At 40.4% G+C, this 20,937-nt stretch overlaps 1 protein-coding gene across 6 annotated transcripts in view; it reads right to left on the minus strand.

Annotated features, from left to right (window-relative positions):
- DST (dystonin) overlaps positions 1-20,937 on the minus strand; it is a 494,203-nt gene that overhangs the window by 414,510 nt on the left and 58,756 nt on the right. The gene's annotated exons all lie outside the window — the stretch shown is intronic.

Raw genomic sequence — 20,937 nt, forward strand, 5'->3', positions numbered from 1 at the left:
GAATAAATAGACTAGCAATAAAACTCTGTGAACAGGGAAACAAGAGAATGATGAAATGTGTTTCAGAATGATGGTTATCTTGAGTAAGAACACTCAGGCCAATGGAAAAAGAGACCATATCATTAGACATAGGTTACTACCAAGATCTTAGCTTTTGTTTTGAGTGGGGGTGTATAGGTACTTATCAGATAGATAGAAAGATAGAGTAATTTAAAAATAAATAGGTATGGAAGTGCAGAATCTCTTCAATACACTGATTTCTGCCCCCCCCTTTTTTTTTTTGGATATATACCCAGCAGTGGGAACTACTATATGCTAGATCATATAGTAGTTCTATTTTTAGTTTTTTGAGGAACCTCTATATTTTGTTTTCCATAATGGCTGTACTAAACTTACATTTCTACCAGTGAGCATTCTCCTTTCCCTGAATACCTGCTAGCATCTGTAATTTTCTTTTTGATAACAGACATTTTAACCAGGTTGCGATGATATCTCATTGTAGTTTTAATTTGCATTTCCTTGACAATTAGTGATGTTGAGCATCTTTTCATATACCTGTTCGTCATTTGTATGTCTTCTTTAGGGAAATATCTATTTAGATCTTTTGCCCATTTTTTAATCAGATTATTTGTCTTTTTGCTCTTGAGTTGTTTGAGTTCCTCACATATTCTGGTTATTAATCACTTGTCAGGTGAATAGCTGGCAAATATTTTTTTCCCATTCTGTGGGCTGTCTCTTCTCTTTGTTGATTATTTCCTCTGAAGCTTTTTGGCTTGATGTGATCCCACTTGTCAATTTGCTTTGGTTTCCTGTGCTTTTGAGGTCTTACTGAAGAAATCTTTGCCTAGACCAATGTACTGAGGCATTTCAATAGCAAGATATGAAATCAACCTAAGTGTCCATCAATGGATGAAATTATAAGGAAATTGTGAGATATATATATACACAAAGGAATATTATTCAGTCAAAAAGAAGAATGAAATTCTGTCATTTACAGCAACATAGACGGAACTGGAAGGCATTATGTTAAGTGCAGTAAGCCAAGCACAAAGAGAAAAATATTGCCTGTTCTCACTCATGTTGGAGTTAAAATAGTGGATCTCATGAAGATAGAGAATTGAAAGGTGTTTGTCTGAAGCTGGGAAGGCTGGGCGGAGAGGGGAGATGAAGAGAGGTTGGTTAATGAGCACAAAAATACACTCAGAAGGAACAAGATCTAGTGTTTGGCAGCAATATAGGATAGCTGTGGTTAATACTTTATTGTATAGTTCTCAATAGCTAGAAGAGGTTTGGAATGTCTCCCAGCACAAAGGAATGATAAATGTTTGAGGTGATGAATATCCCAATTGTGATCTGACCATTACACACTATGCTTGTATCAAAGCACCACATGTAAGCCAGCTTCAGTGGTGCATAACTATAGTCCTACCACTTGGGAGACTGAGGTGGGAGGATCACTAGAACCTAGGAATACAAGGCTGTAGTATACTTTACACCTGTGAATAACCACTGCACTCCAGCCTGGGCAACACAGAGAGACCCTGTCTCTTAAAAAACACAAAACAAAAAAACCATGTACCCCATAAATATGTACAACTATTAGTATCCATAAAAATTAAAAACAAAGTTGCCTCTGGTGGGTCACACCTGTAATCCCAACACTTTGGGAGGCCAGGGTGAAAGGATCACTTGAGCCCCGGAGTTCAAGGCTGCAGAGAGCTATGAGTGCACCACTTCTCTCCTGCCTGGGCATCACAGCGAGATCCCATCTCTTAAAAAAAATCAATAAATAAAACTTAAATTTATATAAATTAAATAAACAACTGAAAGTGGCACATGAGCCAATGGGTGTCATGAATTCACCATCTTACTTTCTTTTCATCCCTCTTATCACCACCTAAAACCACTGTCAATCATAACTACATTTGTAGTTCATTTAATAGCTCACAAAACTTGTCAAAAATATTATCTCATTTAATCCCTGCAACAATCTTATGAAATGTGCATTGCTATCATTCTCATTCTACATAAGGGAAAACTATGGCTAAAAGAGATAAGTGACTGTTCCAGTTTAAATCCAGTTCTTAAACTCCAAATTCAGCATTCTTTCCCACATGAGCCTGAAAAATATCTATCCGTTCTAATCGCTCCACATGCATCTCAAATCATGTGATATTTAAGAGATCTCGAAGAAATAATAAAATTAGCACCAAATCACCAAAAGTAGATGCCAAAACTAACACCCTTGAAAGGTGAGATTCCTCAGACTACTGGATCCCTTTCTCAGCCACCTAAACAAGGTCATATTAAAGGCCTGGTTATCTTTACTAATACCATCTTCAATCGCACACAAACACATAACCTTCTAACAACTCCTGACTGAGCTTCTATTTGGAACCTAAGCCACAGTTGTTTTTTGTTTTTTTGTTTGTTTTGAGATGGAGTCTCGCTCTGTCGCCCAGGCTGAAGTGCAGTGGCGCGATCTCCGCTCACTGCAAGCTCCGCCTCCCAGGTTCACCCCATTCTCCTGCCTCAGCCTCCTGAGTAGCTGGGACTACAGGCGCCCGCCACCACGCCCGGCTAATTTTTGTATTTTTAGTAGAGACGGGGTTTCACCATGTTAGCCAGGATGGTCTCCATCTCCTGACCTCGTGATCCGCCTGCCTCAGCCTCCCAAAGTGCTGGGATTACAGGCGTGAGCCACCATGCTCTGCCTGCCAGAGATGTTTTAAGATGCTCACAGGGCCCTGAGCCACTCTTTTACAGGTCCCATCACATTAGACATATACTCAGACACATTCAATACATTTTCCATTAAATGCTTGAAAGGGCTTTTATTATTTGAAAAATATATTTTGTTAAAAGTTATTTTTGTGTAATTTTAAATTTCACTTATGCACAATTATACAAAAGTTGAGTTGCAACTGGGCAGTTGAAATAATGACTAGTCATTTAATTAAAGATTGTTTTTAAAGTTAAGTTCCAAGCTTCTTATTTTGGAATCAATAACATGTATTTAGGTCCCAGTGATCTCAAAAAGCCTTTGAAGAGCTCATGGACCCTAAGGACAGACCGGAGTGTCTAAGGGACACACCATCGGGCCAGGAGCAAAGGCTACAGATTATTGGTGTCAATGGCAGAGGGCTGTCTGTGGCTACCCCTGGCTCCATCCCTAGAGCTGCTGGAATCTTAGCACAGGTGAACTTATCCACCACACCACTTCTCCCTACCATACTTGTATACTACCCCCAAATTCAAGCCCCATGGGCAACTCTTTTCTCAAAAACTATCATCCTTTTGCTACTCTGTAGCTGCTCCACTGCTGCCCGCCTAGTCAACTCTTTTCTAGGTGCCCTTTGAAACCTTCATTTAATTGTCAGGAAGCTCTAACTCCTCACAAAAGTGCCATCTCCACTGCTTGCCTTACCTTAATCATTCCACATTGTATTTGTTAAGTGCCTGCTCTCTATACCTCTGCACCTCTCCAGCAGAGGCTTCTGCTTCTCCTGCATGTCTCATCGAAATCCTGGAGGGAAACATCATCCAATGCCGCTCTCTTCCTTTCCCTGAATTGTCACTGTCTGACCTCTGGTCACACTCCCTCATTTGCTGAGGACTTTGGAACCTGACTCATTGCTTCTTCTTCACTTTGAGTGTAGTCATCTGGGAAGATTTCCACATTCATGTGGATGGGCCAGCCAACACCTCAGCCACAAAAGTTCCTAGCCTCCTGAGTTCAAATAATCTTTATCTTCTCTCTTCTTCTCCCAGCATGCCATGGCCCCATTCTGGATGATGACATCACCTGGTACTGAACCAACTCTGAGACCTCTCATTGTAATCCAAAAATGTGACCTCCAATTTTTGGCTCTCCAGCTCTCTCACTCCTCTTCAAGCTAATCCAGACCTCTAATGCTCTGTTCCTGGACTGCCGTTAAGATTTCCTGTTCTTCCTCATCAAGCCTCATGATGCATCATTTCAAGCATTCTCTTGACATCAATATCCCAGCTGCCTCCTTTAGAGCTATCAAGACCACCCTCTATCTTGGATCAGTTGAAACATTCACCTTAACTCCCAATTCTAAATGGCTGAAATGTGCTTTGAAAACACTACTCAATGAAGCAGCTTAATCCCTCGACAAATGTCCAACCATCTAACATCAACTGGGTTCTCAGCACTGTTTTTCTTTAACAACTTCTAGCTATCCCCAAATGTATCCATTTCTACTCTTACCCTCACCTGCACTCTGTCCAGGCCCAGGAAAGGTCCCCTTTCATCTCCCTAAAATATCTCAAATGTCTCCCATCTTATGAAAGACCTTTCTGAATCCTATATCCTCCCCAGCTTACTGCCTAAATTCCTGTCTCTTCTTAGGCAAACTCCTTTAAAGGGCAATTTATAAAGGTTCTTTCCATGTCTGTATCTCCTAGCCATTTTTTCCCCATTCATTTTTAAATTGACTTGTATTTGTATCAAAGTAAAATGTGCCTATAAGAAGCAAATAATGCTAAAAAACATTTGGCCTAAAAGGCTCTTACCTAGATACCTGGCTCTGATCAAATGTCACCTTATCAAAGAATGTTCCCTGACTGTGCAATGTAAACCCATCATCCCACCCCAACACTATCTTCCCCCTTACCTGAAGCATTTTTCTTCATACCATTTACCACCTCCTAGCATAATATAAATTTAGTTATTTGGCCGGGCTCAGTGGCTCACGCCTGTAATCCCAGCACTTTGTGGGGGCCGAGGTGGGCAGATTACTTGAGGTCAGGAGTTCAAGACAAGCCTGACCAACATGGTGAAACCCTGTCTCTACTAAAAAATACAAAAAATTAGCTGGGCATGGTGGCAGGCACCTGTAATCCCAGCTACCTGGGAGGCAGAGGCAGGAGAATCACTTGAACCCAGGAGGCGGAGGTTGCAGTGAGCAAAGATTGTGCCGTTGTACTCCAGCCTGGGTGACAGAGTGAGACTCCATCTGAAAATAAATACATAAATAAATTTAGTTATTTGTTTTTATTTTTATGGGATCTGTGGCACAGAGCAAACAATAAATATGTGTGGAATTAATGAAAATCTATTCTAACAGGATATCAAATTGGAACATTTTTAATTAGTTTCAACTGATATCCCATAGGCTGGGAACAACACAATAAATGCCACTATCCCCCAGTCCTAAAGGAAAGTGTTGGAACAGTGCAACTCAAAATATGCCCACGGACAAATACCAGTCTGAGAACTGTTTTTATTGGTGCTATAAGATAAATACAGAAATTGGAAGTATTTAGAGACTTTTAGAATAATTTGACATTGCTTTGGAAGTACAACTGGTCAACAGACTTGTCTTGTTGAACAGACTGTTTCAGGTGCTGTTGAACTCACATAATACATCACCAGTGTGATGTGAACTGAAGACCAGTCATGCAATAAAGGGCCAGGTATAGACCTGTAATGAATTGGAAGTTAAAAAAAAAAATCTTTCCCACAAATGTACGCAATGCCCTGTGCTAAACCATCTGTGACAACCACGTTAGGACAGTGTGACACAGATTAGAGCAACATGAGCCCATCACCACTCTAAGAGGGTAGACAAAGCCAGAAACCAAGAGGAGAGATTGTTTTGTAGAAAGCTATTTATGTCTTGAGCATTTCCTCCTAGAAGAGAGGTTGGTGTGCATATCCTATGCCTTAAACCAAGGGAGAGGGCTTCAAGGAGACACCTTGAAGGGTAAAACATGTCTCCCCTGGAGTTTAAGGAACATGTGACTAGAATATGACTCTCATCAAAAGACTAAAGGTGAAGACTGTGGCTGGAATAAAAGGCATGCTTGGCACTGAGCTGCCCCTCCGTGGCACATGCTTTTGGGAGATCTGTCATGGACCCAGGGACAGAGGGAGCTAGTTTAAGCTCCTATTCAAAGGGATCCTATCCAAGAGGAATTTGTGGATGGAAGGAGGGACCAAACAGATGGGGTGAAGCATCAGAAGCTCAGAGGACCAAGGCAGGAATACACAAGCAAAGAAACATCTTTTCCCAGATGAAAGGAAATACAACACATTCAGAGGACACAAACTGCCAGGTCATAACTATAAGGGCTGTGCAAAACTACGCCCTTGTCCCCTAAACCCCTCTCTCCTTGGCCAATCCTAGAGCAGTCAAAAACAACAACAGGAGAAAATGAGGAGAGAAGAGAGGGAAAAAACCAACCACGTCCTTTGCCACTGCAGCCTGAATCTCTGTCAAGCTGAGAGAAGGCAAAAAATATTAACGTTGAATACGAAGTTGTAATAATTCATGAGGCTAGATTGGAGTTATATTATTATTAGACGAAGCAAAAATCTTTAATGCTTGACAGTGACCCAAGGGCTTTCCATTATCTAAGAATCACCAGTAAAGTTGTGGCACCTGCCTTGAGTTTTTCCTTAGGAGTAGAGAGTGAGTTAAATGGTAATTAGTGAGAAAGAATAAATTTGATTTCTCTTTGCACTCAAATCAATAAATAGATTATACACAAAAAAATGTGGTCCCCTGGCTCTTCCCGCCTTCTCAGACACAACCACTTTCAACTTTCTACGTATCTTACTGCATTTATCTTAATAGTTCCGGCCAGGCGCGGTGGCTCATGCCTGTAATCCCAGCACTTTGGGAGGCCAAGGCAGGTGGATCACGAGGTCAGGAGAACGAGACCATCCTGGCTAACACGGTGAAACCCCCGTCTCTACTAAAAAATACAAAAAAATTAGCCAGGCGCGGTGGCAGGCGCCTGTAGTCCCAGCTACTCAGGAGGCTGGGGCAGGAGAATGGCAGGAACCCGGGAGGTGGAGTTTGCAGTGAGCAGAGATCACGCCACTGCACTCCAGCCTGGGAGACAGAGCGAGACTTCGTCTCGGAAAAAAAAAAAAAAGTTCCAAGTAACACGCATATAGTGGTATGTCTAGGTTTATTAATTATAGTTATTATCTATTCAGTCCCTATTAAGATAGATAAAGAATTATACCTTTCTTACAGAATTTTTGCATACATCCATATTCAGTGATATTATGGTTAATTCCATCTTATATCATTCACTCCTTAATTAAGTAGTGTACCATGATTAAATTTTCTTGCTTCCTCAAATCTATAAATAGATTAATCCACACAATAACACTATAAAGTTACGACCCCCATTCTAAACTGGAGGAACCTGAGCCACAGAGAAATTAAGTAACTCACTTGCCCAAAGGCACTGAGCTGGTAAGTGCTGAAACCAGAATTTAAACTCACATTAGGCTGTATAGTTCCAGAATGCACACTCTTAGCCCCTCCATGATAGTGCTTATGTTTGCTAAAAGGTTTAAGTCATAGCTCAAGCAAAATTAAACTGGGCCTAGCCCATTACTAAAGTAGGTGCTATTGTAGCATATGATAAAGACATTTTTAAAATTTCTATTCCCACAACGAACAGGTAACTTTCAAAAGAGTCTCCAGAAAGGTACTTTGGATATGTAACATACAACCCAACTTGTTAAATCATCACAATAACTGAAGGTATGATTTTCCTTTTATCCATTCTTCACCCTGACTTCTCACCTTACAATTTTCTCTTAGCTACTAAAGTCTAGAGATTCATTATTAAAAATATATTGAAATCTTACAATTCTCTGGTGCTAAGGTTTAGAACACAAAATACAGTCTCTTTCCTCTAAAATGATGTAATTCTTCTCATTACTAAAGTCAGAATAAGAGATAGAACTACAATGAAGAAATTACTTCGGAGAAACCATTTTAGTATGTTTCTTAGAAAGCAGTATATTAGGCCAGGCGCAGTGGCCCATGCCTGTAATCCCAGCACTTTGGGAAGCCAAGGCAGGCAGATTGCTTGAGGTCAGGAGTTCGAGACCAGACTGGCCAACATGGTAAAACCCTGTCTCTACTAAAAATACAAAAATTAGCCGGGCGTGGTACACACACCTGTTATCCCAGCTACTTGGGAGCCTGAGGCAGGAGAATTGCATGAACCCAGGAGGCGGAGGTTGCAGTGAGCCAAGATCACACCACTGCACTCCAGCCTGGATGACAGAGTGAGACTCCGTCTCGAAAAAAAAAAAAAAGAAAGCAGTGCTGTTCTGTTTTTCAACTTATCTGGTTCCATAATTAGTGAAAGAGATATTTTAAAACATTGATTAATGAAATACTTAATATAGTCCCTAGTAATATAAAATACTGTCTTTCTTTCTTTTCTTTTCTTTTTTTTTTTGTGAGACAGAGTCTTTGCTCTGTTGCCAGGCTAGAGTGCAGCGGCACAATCTCGGCTCACTGAAAGCTCCGCCTCCTGGGTTCATGCCATTCTCCTGGCTCAGCCTCCCGAGTAGCTGGGACTACAGTCGCCCACCACCACGCCCGGCTAATTTTTTGTATTTTTTTAGTAGAGACGGGGTTTCACCGTGTTAGCCAGGATGGTCTCGATCTCCTGACCTCATGATCCACCCGCCTCGGTCTCCCTAAGTGCTGGGATTACAGGCATGAGCCACCACGCCCAGCATAAAATACCATCTTTCTCAAAGTTATATATACCTAAAGAAATAAGGCCAGGCACGGTGGCTCACATCTGTAATCCCAGCACTTTGGGAGGCCGATGGGGGCAGATCACAAGGTCAGGATTTCAAGACCAACCTGGCCAACATAGTGAAACCGCATCTCTACTAAAAATACAAAAATTAGCCGGGCGTGGTGAGACATGCCTGTAGTCCCAGCTACTCAAGAGGCTGAGGCAAGAGAATCACTTGAACCCGGGAGACAGAGGTTGCAGTGAGCCAAGACCACGCCATTACACTCCGGCCTGGGTGACAGAGTGAGACTCATCTCAAAAAACAACAACAACAAAGAAATAAAAGAACAAGTGAAGAAAATTAGAATATAAAACAAGTAACTGATAAAAGAATCAGACAATGCCTGACATCCAACTGACTGATCTTCCCACCCCATTTCCCATCTTCAAACTCAAAAGTTTATTTTTATGTTTTCAAAAAACCCAAATTTTTAAGAGCAAGCCATAGGCCACAGAATTCTAAAACTCTCCAACCATATTCAGCCTTTTACTCCTAAAAACAGGAAATAGTACAACTCAAAAGATCAACAATCTGAAAATTTAATCCAAGTGATTTCTTTATTGGTAAAAAAAAATCACAATTTCTATAATTTGCCATCAGTGGAAGAATTCAAGCCTGACTAACTCATTCACATTTTATTAAATGGGTGGCTAATATTTAATTTCATAGAGACCAAAAAAAGCACCAAACAAAGGGAGAGGGCAGCGCGTGCACAAGAAACTTGGCTAATGATTTTTCAGACACCTCTCAGTTAAAACTCCAAAAGCTGAATGAACACAGAAATCCACTTTAAAGTATATGTTCGGGTCGAATGTATAATTTTTGCCCTTCTGAACTCCTGGGACAAACGTTTATGCTCAATAATGTTTAACCTTCTTGAAATGCAGAGGAGAAAAGGCTCAAAGCAATATGTCAGAACTGATTATCATAGTTCAAGAGAAATGGTTGTTCTGATGGCCAAGAAAAATAGGCTCATTTTCAACATGAATGCTGGCCACTTAAAAATAATTATTTTTCTGTGGCTGCAAATTATGAAAATTAGTAGCATGAAAGCACATGTCCTGTAAGGACCCCATTGCTTCTGAAAGATATCCACATCCAGCTATCCAGTTTTGGAGAAAGTAAATGGGTTATTTTTATTGTGTTTGGCAAAGTAGCTAAAAATTATACTCCATTCTCAATTAACAATGCCTATTTGTAATAGGGCTAATATATAAATAAAATTCACAGATAATTCTAAAGCATCCTAACTAATGATAGCTTCAAACTTTCTTAATTAAGCTATGAACAGAGTTAGAAATGTATAAATCACTGGCTTGCCTCCCTATTTAGCAACAGAAAATTAAAAGTATAAGCAGCAAAATGAAAGCAAATAATCTATCACTGAAAAGCTATCTCCTGAGCAGAGAGTCACATAATGGCATGTAATGTCAATATTAAAGATTAACTCAAATCGATTAAGCAACTCAATATCTTGCATTTTAGCCATCATCAAAATTTCATGAGCTCTGTGAAAAGATATATGTGTAATTTGCTGGAATAAAATCATACTAAAATGGAAGAATTCTACTTACTAAGAAAAAATTGTTAGACCAGCTATCATTTAAATTTCAGCAAGACAAAAGTCAAGCAATGTGATAGCATGTTGCTTTTTTCTTTTCCCCCCCAAGACAGAGTCTCGCTCTGTCACCCAGGCTGGAATGAGGTGGCACGATCTCAGCTCACTGCAACCTCTGCCTGCCAGGTTCAAGCTGATCCTCCTGCCTCAACCTCCCAAGTAGCTGGAATTACAGGTGCGTGCCACCACACCCAGCTGATTTTTATATTTTTAGTAGAGATGGGGTTTCACCATGTTGGCCAGGCTGGTCTCAAACTCCTGACCTCAGGTGATCCACCCACCTTGGCCTCCCAAAGTGCTGGGATTACAGGTGTGAGCCACCACGCCCGGCCCATGTTGCCTTTAAGGTCAGTTTTGTTTCAATGATGATTCTAGTCTCAGATCAATTAATCAGCAAAGAACAAAAACAGTAGTCTTGGGGGAAAAAAATCAGTTCTAGATTTTAAAACAGAAGAATATGCCTATATAATTCCTTGTCTATTTTACATTATTTGTTTAAGTTTTAAATAATAAGCACATTTTATACACCATTCACTAATATGGTCTGTCAAATGTTCTAAGTAAAAAGACAACAAATAAGCAAATAGTTCTTTGTTAAAAGAAAACAAGAAGTAAAAAGAAATCAGGAGATGGCCATAAGAACAATTTCCCACCTTCTGCCTTTCTAAAAACCTTTTAATAATAAATATCTAAAATCTCAAAATGTTATTAACAAAAATTTAGGCTTACTCTACGGAAAACAAAAGTGTTGATGATGCAAACTTCAAGTAAAGGTTTGCTTCGTTCTCTAATGTCTTAAACCTTTCATTATGGAAAATTTTATGCTTATACAACAAAGGAAAACTATAGAGAACTGCCATTTACACGCCCAGCTTGAACAATCACCATCTCCTGGTCAGTGCTACTTCAACTATACCCCTATCCACATTTTCTCCCCTACCCCACCAGATGATTTTAAAGCCAATATGAGGGATTTTATTTCATTATTAAATATTTTAGTATGCATCTCTAAAAGATAATAATTATTTTTAATAAAATAAAAATATCATTATCAATCTAAAATATTTTTATAAGTTTCTTAATATCATTAAATATCCAAGCCTGGGCAACAAAGCAAGACCATGTTTCTTCAAAAAAATTAAAAAACTAGCCAGGCTTGGTGGCACACACCTGTAGTCTCACCTTCTCAGGAGACAGAGGCAGGAGGATTACCTGAGTTCAGGAGGTTGACGATGCAGTGAGCTGTGATTGTGCCACTGCACTCGAGCCTGGGTGGCAGAGTGAGAACTTATCTCAAAAAAAAAAAAAATTCATTGTTCAAATTTCCCCCACTTTCTCTTTTTTTTATATTCGGTTTATTCACCCAAATAAGGCATACATGTTACATTTGGTTGGTAGGTCTTTTAAGTCTCTTTTCTTGTATAGACTATCACTCCCACATTTTTTCTTATAATTTGTCAAAGAAATTAGGGGTATTTGTTCTAGAGTTTCCCACACCTCAACTTAGCTAAATCCTAAATGTATCTTCACTATCTTCACCTTATCATTTAACATATTCCTCTGTCACCTGTATTGTATGTAAATCTATAATTAGAACTAGCAGTTTGATCTGATTTAGGTTCAATTTTTAGCAAGAATACTTTATAAGTATTTTTGTATACTTTCATCAGGAGACGCATATGTGTGGTTGTCTCTCATGTATTAGCAGTCATTGATGATCAGTGTCTAGGTTCGTTATTTTATTAGGGCTTGCAAGATGGTAAAATTGTAATTTCATCATTCCTTCTTCCTTCAACAGCAGCAGGAGCCTCTCCAAGTTTACTCCTGGTGCTGACATGATCCCAGTAGTCTTTGATGCTTCCTTGCTTTCGAGTTTGACAAGATGTGCCAAGCTCACTTTTTTTTTTTTTTTTGAGATGGAGTCTCACTCTGTTGCCCAGGCTGGAGTGCAATGGCGCGATCTAGGCTCAATGCAAGCTCCGCCTCCCAGGTTCACACCATTCTCCTGCCTCAGCCTCCCGAGTAGCTGAGACTACAGGCACGCGCCACCACGCCAGGCTAATTTTTTTTGTATATTTAGTAGAGACGGGGTTTCACCATGTTAGCCAGGATGGTCTCGATCTCCTGACCTCATGATCTGCCCACCTCGGCCTCCCAAAGTGCTGGGATTACAGGCGTGAGCCACCGTGCCTGGCTGCGAAGCTCATTCTATATTTTCTGTTTCAGGTCTGGAATCAGCCATTTATCCAACAAGTTTGTGATTGATGGTTTCTATGAGTGTCCTGGCTGCAACCCTTCCACCTGGCCAATGGACTCACATACAGGCTACTGTGAGGGTTGGCTGCTAATGGCTCATAGCCGCCCTCTCCTTCAAGGACTCCCCTAACCTAAAGCTTCCTCACACCCCCAGCCCTAGCAGCCCATAACCAATGACTGACTGAGGTGAAGGACAAAAGGCTTGGCTTCAAGTTGAGACTAACTCTGCGTACAATTCATGTGCCAGGGTTCAATATTCAGAAGTGGAATAGTTGGCTCATATGATAATGCTATTTTTTAATTTTTGAAGACCTACCATACTGTTTTCTATAGCAGTTGAACCACTTTACATTCCCACCAAGAGTGCACAAGGGTATATAAACTTAATTTTAACACCATATTAGCTTAGGTATCTGCTTTGGTTTGAATGTTGTATCCCACCCAAAATTCATGTGTTGAAATTTAATCCCCAATATGACAGTATTAAGACGAGGGGCTTTTTGGAAGTGATTATGTCATGGGGGCTCACCATCATGAATGGGTTAATGCCACTACAAAAAAGGCTTCAAAGAGCTCCCTTGCTCTCTCTTGCTGTCTTTGCCTTCTGCCTTCCACCAGGTGAGGATGCAGAAACAAGGTGTCATCGCTGAGGAACAACACCTCACCCAATACCAAACCTGCTGATGCCTTGGTCTTGAACTTTCTAGGTTCCAGAAGAGTGAGAAAATAAATTTCTATTATTTATAAATTACCCAGTCTCAGGTATTCTCTTATAGCAACACAGATGGACTAAGACAGTGTCTGATCCCCATCGATCTTAGTAATACTGAGCTGCATGTAGCAAGGGTCAATGTAGATTAGCCAGTGGTATTCCCCAGTATCAGAGTTGATTATCTACTTTACCAATTCATAATTGAATAGGGTGTGTGGAGGAGCAGCATGGGCTTGATAGTATTAGACCAAAGTGGACTTGCCAATACACAGGTAGCCTAGGGTGGCCAACACAGATAATGCAGGCTGTGAGCAGACTCTCAAAGATGTAAAGCTACTCCCTGGGAATAAGTCACATTGGGATATTGAATAATTCCTCCAGTCAAATGGAATCTATATTCTTCTCCCTGGAAGTTCTCACCCAATTCCCTAAGCATTGTCAGAGATAAAGACTAAATAAACATAGGATAAACACAGGAGACAACAGACTGCAAGGATGAGAGAGGTCTGCTTCTAACTGACCTTATGAACTTAAGCCAATCAACTACTCACTGAGATTTAGTTTTGTCAAACTGGATCAATAATATATGCCATACCCAACACACAGGGTGTCTGTTCAGGAGATAATGAATATGAGCAGTCTTTGAAAGTATGAAGTGCTACTTAACTACAAAGTACTACTCCAAAGCTATAATTTTCCTGAAACAGCTAGGCATGGTGACTCACGCCTGTAATCCCAGCATTTTGGGAGGCCGAGGCGGGCAGATCACCTGAGGTTGGGAGTTCGAGACCACCCTGACCAACATGGAGAAACCCCATCTCTACTAAAAATACAAAATTAGCTGGGTGTGGTGGCACATGCCTGTAATCCCAGCTGCTCGGGAGGCTGAGGCAGGAGAATTGCTTGAACCCAGGAGGTGGAGTTTGCGGTGAGCCGGAGATCGTGCCATTGCACTCCAGCCTAGGCAATGAGAGTGAAACTCGGTCTCAAAAAAAAAAAAAAAAAAAAATTTCCTGAAACATTACTGTCATTTCTAGAACTGAATTCTCATCTCCCAAAGCACAAACTAAATTTTGTTCAATTTCCATAGATTGATTTTTTTGAAACACAATCATCATCTCAGAACTAAAATAAATAAATAAAGAGAGAGAGACAGAAAATATTGAGAGAAATCAGACCCTTATCACTCACTTGGAGGTGGTTTAGAAGAGTAAAACAAAAATGATGTTTGGAAAAATTAAGAATTAGACTTAAGAGAAAAGTTCAGAGAGATAGAACCATGAGCCTAGAAAAGAAACAATTTATTGATTTTCAAGTACAATTAACTTGCTGCTAATTAGCACTATTTAATGGTAGGAGATTGTATCACTAAAAGTACTGAAGCAGAGAGGAATCTAGCATTACAAAAACTGTTAAGTCAGATGAGCTCTAAGATCCCCTCAAGCTTTAACATTCTTTGATTCACAAAGACTGAGAGTGACACGGTAGCAGGTGGCTATGCTTCATCCTCTCCACAGAGGATACCACAATAAGAAATGGTCTTAAATTGTAAGGCATGGGATTTAGGGCAAAGATCAAGGAGTTGTTTCAGGCAGAGATGGCTGTTAAATTCCAAACAGAATTCTGAGGTAAGCTATGGCTGTGTCCTTTAAAATAAAGGAAGCTATACCCATCTTACCAGAGCAATTTAAGGATTACTTTGGTTAGAGGTGAAATAATAAACTAGACCATCTTTGAAGGGGCTTTCTTTTCAGTCCTTTGATCCATAGTTGTCCATGAAAATTTTCAAAGTGTAAGTGACTATCTAAATGTTTTCTTTAAGTTTCCTTGGTTTGGAGATTAAAGAATTTAAGGTTTTTTTAATTTAAGACAACAGGTTGTCATCACATACAAGAAAGACATAGAAAGAATGGCAAGAGGTCTTGCTTCAGTCAAAATACTGACCTCAAAAAAGAATCATGAGTTATGAACACATGCTTATTTTTCTCCAAGCAGAACACATGAATCCCTTTACCAAGTTAATCTTGGTTTCATGAGTTGTTTATAGAGACTAAACTGTTCATTCAATACAGTCTACCTACCTTGCACATTCTTGTGCCCCTGTGCATTAATTATTCCGATACCTTACTGTAATTTATTATAGTAAGCCTATAATAAATGAAATCTTTTTTTTTTTTTTTTTGAGATGGAGTCTCGCTCTGTTACCAGGCTGGAGTGCAGCAGTGCGATCTCGGCTCACTGCAACCTCTGCCTCCCGGGTTCAAGCGATTCTCCTGCCTCAGCCTCCCAAGTAGCTGAGACTACAGGCACGTGCCACCATGCCCAGCTAAGTTTTGTATTTTTAGTAGAGACGGGTTTCACCATGTTGGCTGGGATGGTCTCAATCTCTTGACCTCGTGATCCGCCCGCCTCGGCCTCCCAATGTGCTGGGATTACAGATGTGAACCACCACACCTGGCCATAAATGAAATCTTTTATAAAATTCTATTAATTATGAACCTAAAAAGGGAGGTACAGCAATATGTAGCAAAGACTCAGTACATTGAATGGGTGTCATTCAAAAAAATTCTTTTCAGATAATTAGCAAAAGAAATTTGACTTTATTAATCAATTCATTCTCCAGAATTCCAAAGGGGAAAAGGAAACAAATGTTTCCTCTAAGAGCTTTGGATTTGCTAGTTAATTAGCCAAAGTAAGGTATGAGTTGTACAGTTATGCCTTCCACAAAAGGGGAAATGTCCTAAGGTTATGCACATAGAGCTGCCTGGTCCTACATATTTGAAAAGGAAAGGGGAAAGGAAGACCATTTTAATAATCTAAGCAGGAAAGGAACACAGAAACACCCTGCTATATTTTCAAGAGATCAAGGATATATGCTTAAGTCTTTCCTACACTCCAAAAAGTTCCCAACTACAAATATGACAAAATCTGGTTAATATTAATTATTACAAATTAAAGCTATATAATGTTCCAAAATATACTACAGCCTTACAAAAACCTAAGCTGTAATCAGAAAAACAGAAAATTTCCCCAAGACTGAAAAACAGAAACCCACAACAGAAGGAAAAGAAGGGTGAGGTCAAGGAAGTGGTGGTTTAGTTGGGGAGAGTTCAGGGAAGGGAAAATCTAATGAGTACATCTGGGACTTCACTTCCTGCTATTTTCTCTAGTCTCTACCTGAGTGGCCTTTTCTTGGCCTAAAATGAATAGCCTTAAATCAAAGTCAAGAGCTACCTAGACCCATGTCTGCTTAAGGCATTTATATTTCTGAGTGAAGAGTTGGAAGTTATAAGCGATCCTCAGTCCTCTTCCCAAACTCTCATCACTGGCAGACTCCAAGGCTGAGACCTCAAGTGTCTTCTCTTCTCTATCAAATTCATTTTCGGAGTCATCCCACCCAGTCTTATAGATTTAATAACATCTATGTACAAATAATTCTCACATCTTCCATGAAATCCAGACACAAGAATATCTAATAGTTATTTCAAACTTCACATATCCAAATCAGAAATTTTTCTTTCCAATCCTCAATCCAAACCTGCTTCTTCCTTTGTGCTTACCATTTCAGAAAAGAGGATCACCCAATCACCTGTGTTAGGCCCATATGTCCTCCAACTCCTCAGTCAAAACTGTCAGGTTCAAAAATCCCATTGCTTGATGGTGGTGGGAGCCCAAAAGTAAGAAAACAGGTGCTCAGAGGCTAAGATTTTGCCAGGAGGGAGAACAAGCTGCAGCTTTGGCAATAACCTGGGAACACTAGCAATTTTTAATTATACTTTTTCAGCTCAGTGAGAAAGTCTCAGAGATTCTAAGTCACCAGGAAATGCAGGCAATGCTGTTGCAGTGTGCAAAAAACTGGAATCAGTGAAATGTAACAGGAGTAGAGTCAGTATGTTTGATTATTTCCTGATGCTCTAAAACTGTTATTTCCCCATACCCACCCCCAATCTCAAACACATAAATACTTTTTGGGTCTGAAAGTTGTACATTAACAGGTTCATGTGAGTAGGCAGTAGGGCAAAATTACTCTTGCTTACTTCTTGCTACCTCCTAGGTGCCCTGCCACAGAAAGAGGGGGCCAATTTTGCCAATAAAATGATGGCAAAAATGATGTTTGAGGTTTACCTATGGTTTTCAATACCATTTTAAAGATAGGTTTTAACTGATGTAATAGTTTAAAAACACAAAGATTTCACCCATATCTACCATCTATGCAGTTAGAAAAATGAGACTCAAAGTAATTAAAATACTTCAGGAAGGCTGATGAGGATAAATGTCTAGCACTAGAATTGTAATCATGGGGAGTTCTCCATTCCTTACTCAAAAACGGCTCAAGCCAAGAGTGCCTAGGTTTAAATGTTAACTCCATGATCTACCAGCTGTATGACCTTGACACATTTCCTCCCTGGAAAGTGAGCACCGACTCCAGAGAATCGCTGAGAAGATAAAATGAGAGAAAAAGAGAGAAGAGTGCAGAGAACAATGCCCATGTATTGTCAATGAGGTAAACATGCAGTAATGCAAGAGTTCTTATGATGATGATGATGATGATGTTTAAAAATCCTGGGATTCAGAAACAAAACAAAATGCTTTGTAATGTGAAAATATTAAGGAATAAATGGAGATCTGGATCTAATTATCTTTTCTGTTTCAAGATGGTAAAAAAAATTCCTAAGCATCCTAGTGACATATCTTAATATACAGTATAAATCCAAATACATATGTACTGAGAGGAAATCAGGATAAATTTTTAGTTTATTCACTTTTAGAAACATCTAAAACAAGGAGTAAAATAAAAAATCTAGATATTATTAAGTTCTTATTAGTGATCCCCATTACAAATTCTTATAGGTATATTTGCATATAGCTTACAAATCCAGAATAAGTAAATAGGTTAAAACAGCTAAGGATGCTAAAGTATTTGCATTTCACATAACACTTCAAGAGGATGGTCTGACTGAAAGTAGCTAAAACTGCACAGTCACGCTTTCTGACTCATCTCCTTTGCAGTTACTTCTGTTTTCAGTCTTTCTCACTCATGGGCCTATTTCTTATTTAGATTGCCACTAGAAATGCCTTGAGTGCTTCATATAAAGTCATTCAAGTAATCCTGAATCACCATAACTGATTTATTTTTACTCCATCTCCAAGCTATAATCAGAGTTGCTTTCATGGCAACACGTCATAACACTGATTTTCTCCAAATGTGTACGTTTAGAAAAGACACAGGCTTTAGACGCATGTTGAATAGGGTGGCTCTAGCAGGCACTACTGGCTGCACCTAACCAAATCCAGAAGAGGACACAAAGCCTCAGTTCAAGCTCATATATGGCATTAACAGCAGGGAAATGTCGGCAGAGGCCATAAGGTTCTAGAAGCCTGCACAGGAATTGTGTGAGACAAGGAGCCAACAGCCTTCTCACTACCAACTCTGACAACGTCCAGTCTCTCAGACAACCGACAGGAGATGCAGTAAGACACCCTGAAGAACTCTCCCAGCTGGATGTGGTGGCTCATGCCTATAATCCCAGCACTTTGGGGGGCCAAGGTGTTCTCTTGAGCCCAGGAGTTCAAGACCAACCAGGACAACACAGACAGACTCCACCTCTACAAAAAAAAAGTTAAAATTAGCCAGGCATGAGGCGTGGTAGCGGGCACCTGTAGTCCCAGCTACCCAGAAGGCTGAGGCAGGAGAATGGCGTGAACCGGGAGGTGGAGCTTGCAGTGAGCCGAGATTGAGCCACTGCACTCCAGCCTGGGCGACAGAGTGAGACTCCGTCTCAAAAAAAAAAAAAAAAAAAATTAGCCAGGCATGCTGGCACCTGCCTATAGTCTAAGCTACTCAGGAGGCTGAGATGGGAAGGTTGAGCCCAAGAGGTTGAGGCTGCAGTGAGCCGTGATTGTGCGACTGCACTCCAGCCTGGGTGACAGAGCAAAACCCTGTCTCAAAAAAAAAGAAAACTCCTCGGTGGAGCTTGCAGTGAGCTGAGATCGCACCACTGCACTCCAGCCCGGGCAAGAGAGCAAGACTCCGTCTCAAAAAAAAACACTCCTCAGAATGGTTTTTTGCCCAAGCAACTGAGTAATCTCCACTGCTATTTGCTGCCCTCTAATCTCCCTCTCTTCCAACAGATCCTTCAGGAGAGAGGGTGAGGCCATCCTCAGATTCCCCACCAGCAGTCATCAGCAGATGTCAGCAGAACACCATGAGTTAGGCCCAAATTCAGGCCCTAATCACCTCACTGCTAGGCTGCCACAGCTACCTAACTGTCCTGCTCTCCTGATGTACCCTGCACATGTTTAATCCTCCTAAAATCATGCTATGATCACACTACTCACCTATTACAGTGTCTTCAGAAGCACAGAAAAGAAAGCTTAAACCAGTGGTTGTCTGAAATGTATGTTGGCCCCTAACTATTTTTTCCAGCTTTATCTTGTATTTCTCTCATATAAATCCCCACATCCAGTCAGTTCTCAGCACTTTTGCTTACTCCACTTCCCGGACCCAGCATCTGCTACTCAGCCAATTCCTATCCTTTTTTTTTTTTTTTTTTTTCAGACAGTGTCTTGCTCTGTCACTCAGGCTGGAGTACAGCAGCATGATCATGGCTTACTGCAGCCTGGAACTCCGGGCTCAAGTGATTCTCCCACCTCAGCCTCTCAAGTAGCTGGGACTACAGGCGTGCACCACCATGACTGGCTAATTTGTTTTTAATTTTTAGTAGAGATAGGGTCTCCCTATGTTGCCCAGGCTGGTTTCAAACTCTTGAGCTCAAGTGATCCTCCCACCTCAGCCTCCCAAAGTACTGGGATTACAGGTGTGAGCCGCCACGCCCAGCACTACCCATATTTTAAAGCCCAACTCAATCCCAACTTTTCCATAAAGTAATTATGCCTTAACCAACCTATTTAGGGGTGGGGGTCCCCTCTTTGTTCTCTGAATTCCTATAATGCTTACTAATTGTACCAGTCATCATTAGCTATCTTTCATACATCATTCACTCACTTAGTCAATAGTATTCACTCAGATGCCAAATGCCAAACGCCAGATGCCAGGAGATATTCTAGAACCCTTGATATGGGCCTCAAAGAATTCATGGTCTAGGGGAGGAGGAATAAAAGGAAGAAACTACTATTTATTGTTTATTCTATGCAGGTCTTTCCATATGTCAGCTCAGTTCATCCTCATGACTCTATATGGTAGCTATTGTTATCACTTTATTTATTTTTTATTTTTCCAGAAGTTATTGAGGTACAGGTGGTATTTGGTTACATGAGTAAGTTCTTTAGTGGTGATTTGTGAGATTTTGGTGCACCCATCACCCAAGCAGTATACATTGTACCATACTGTTGGCTTTTATCCCTCGCCCTCCTCATACTCTTCCTCCCAAGTCCCCACAGTCCATTTTATCATTCTTACGACTTTGAGTCCTCATAGCTTAGCTCCCACATGTCAGTGAGAACATATGATGTTTGGTTTTCCATTCCTGAGTTACTTCACTTAGAATAATAGTCTCCAATCTCATCCAGGTCACTGCAAATTCTGTTAATTCATTCCTTTTTATGGCTGAGTAGTATTCCATCGTATAGACACACCACAGTTTCTTTATCCACTCGTTGATTGATGGGCATTTGGGTTGGTCCCACAATTTTGGAATTGTGAATTGTACTGCTATAAACACATGTGTACAAGTATATTTTTCGTATAATGACTTCTTTTCTTCTGGGTAGATACCCAGTAGTGGGATTGCTGGATCA

This window comes from Pan paniscus, chromosome 5 (assembly GCF_029289425.2).
Source record: "Pan paniscus chromosome 5, NHGRI_mPanPan1-v2.0_pri, whole genome shotgun sequence".
NCBI classification, from domain to species: domain Eukaryota; kingdom Metazoa; phylum Chordata; class Mammalia; order Primates; family Hominidae; genus Pan; species Pan paniscus.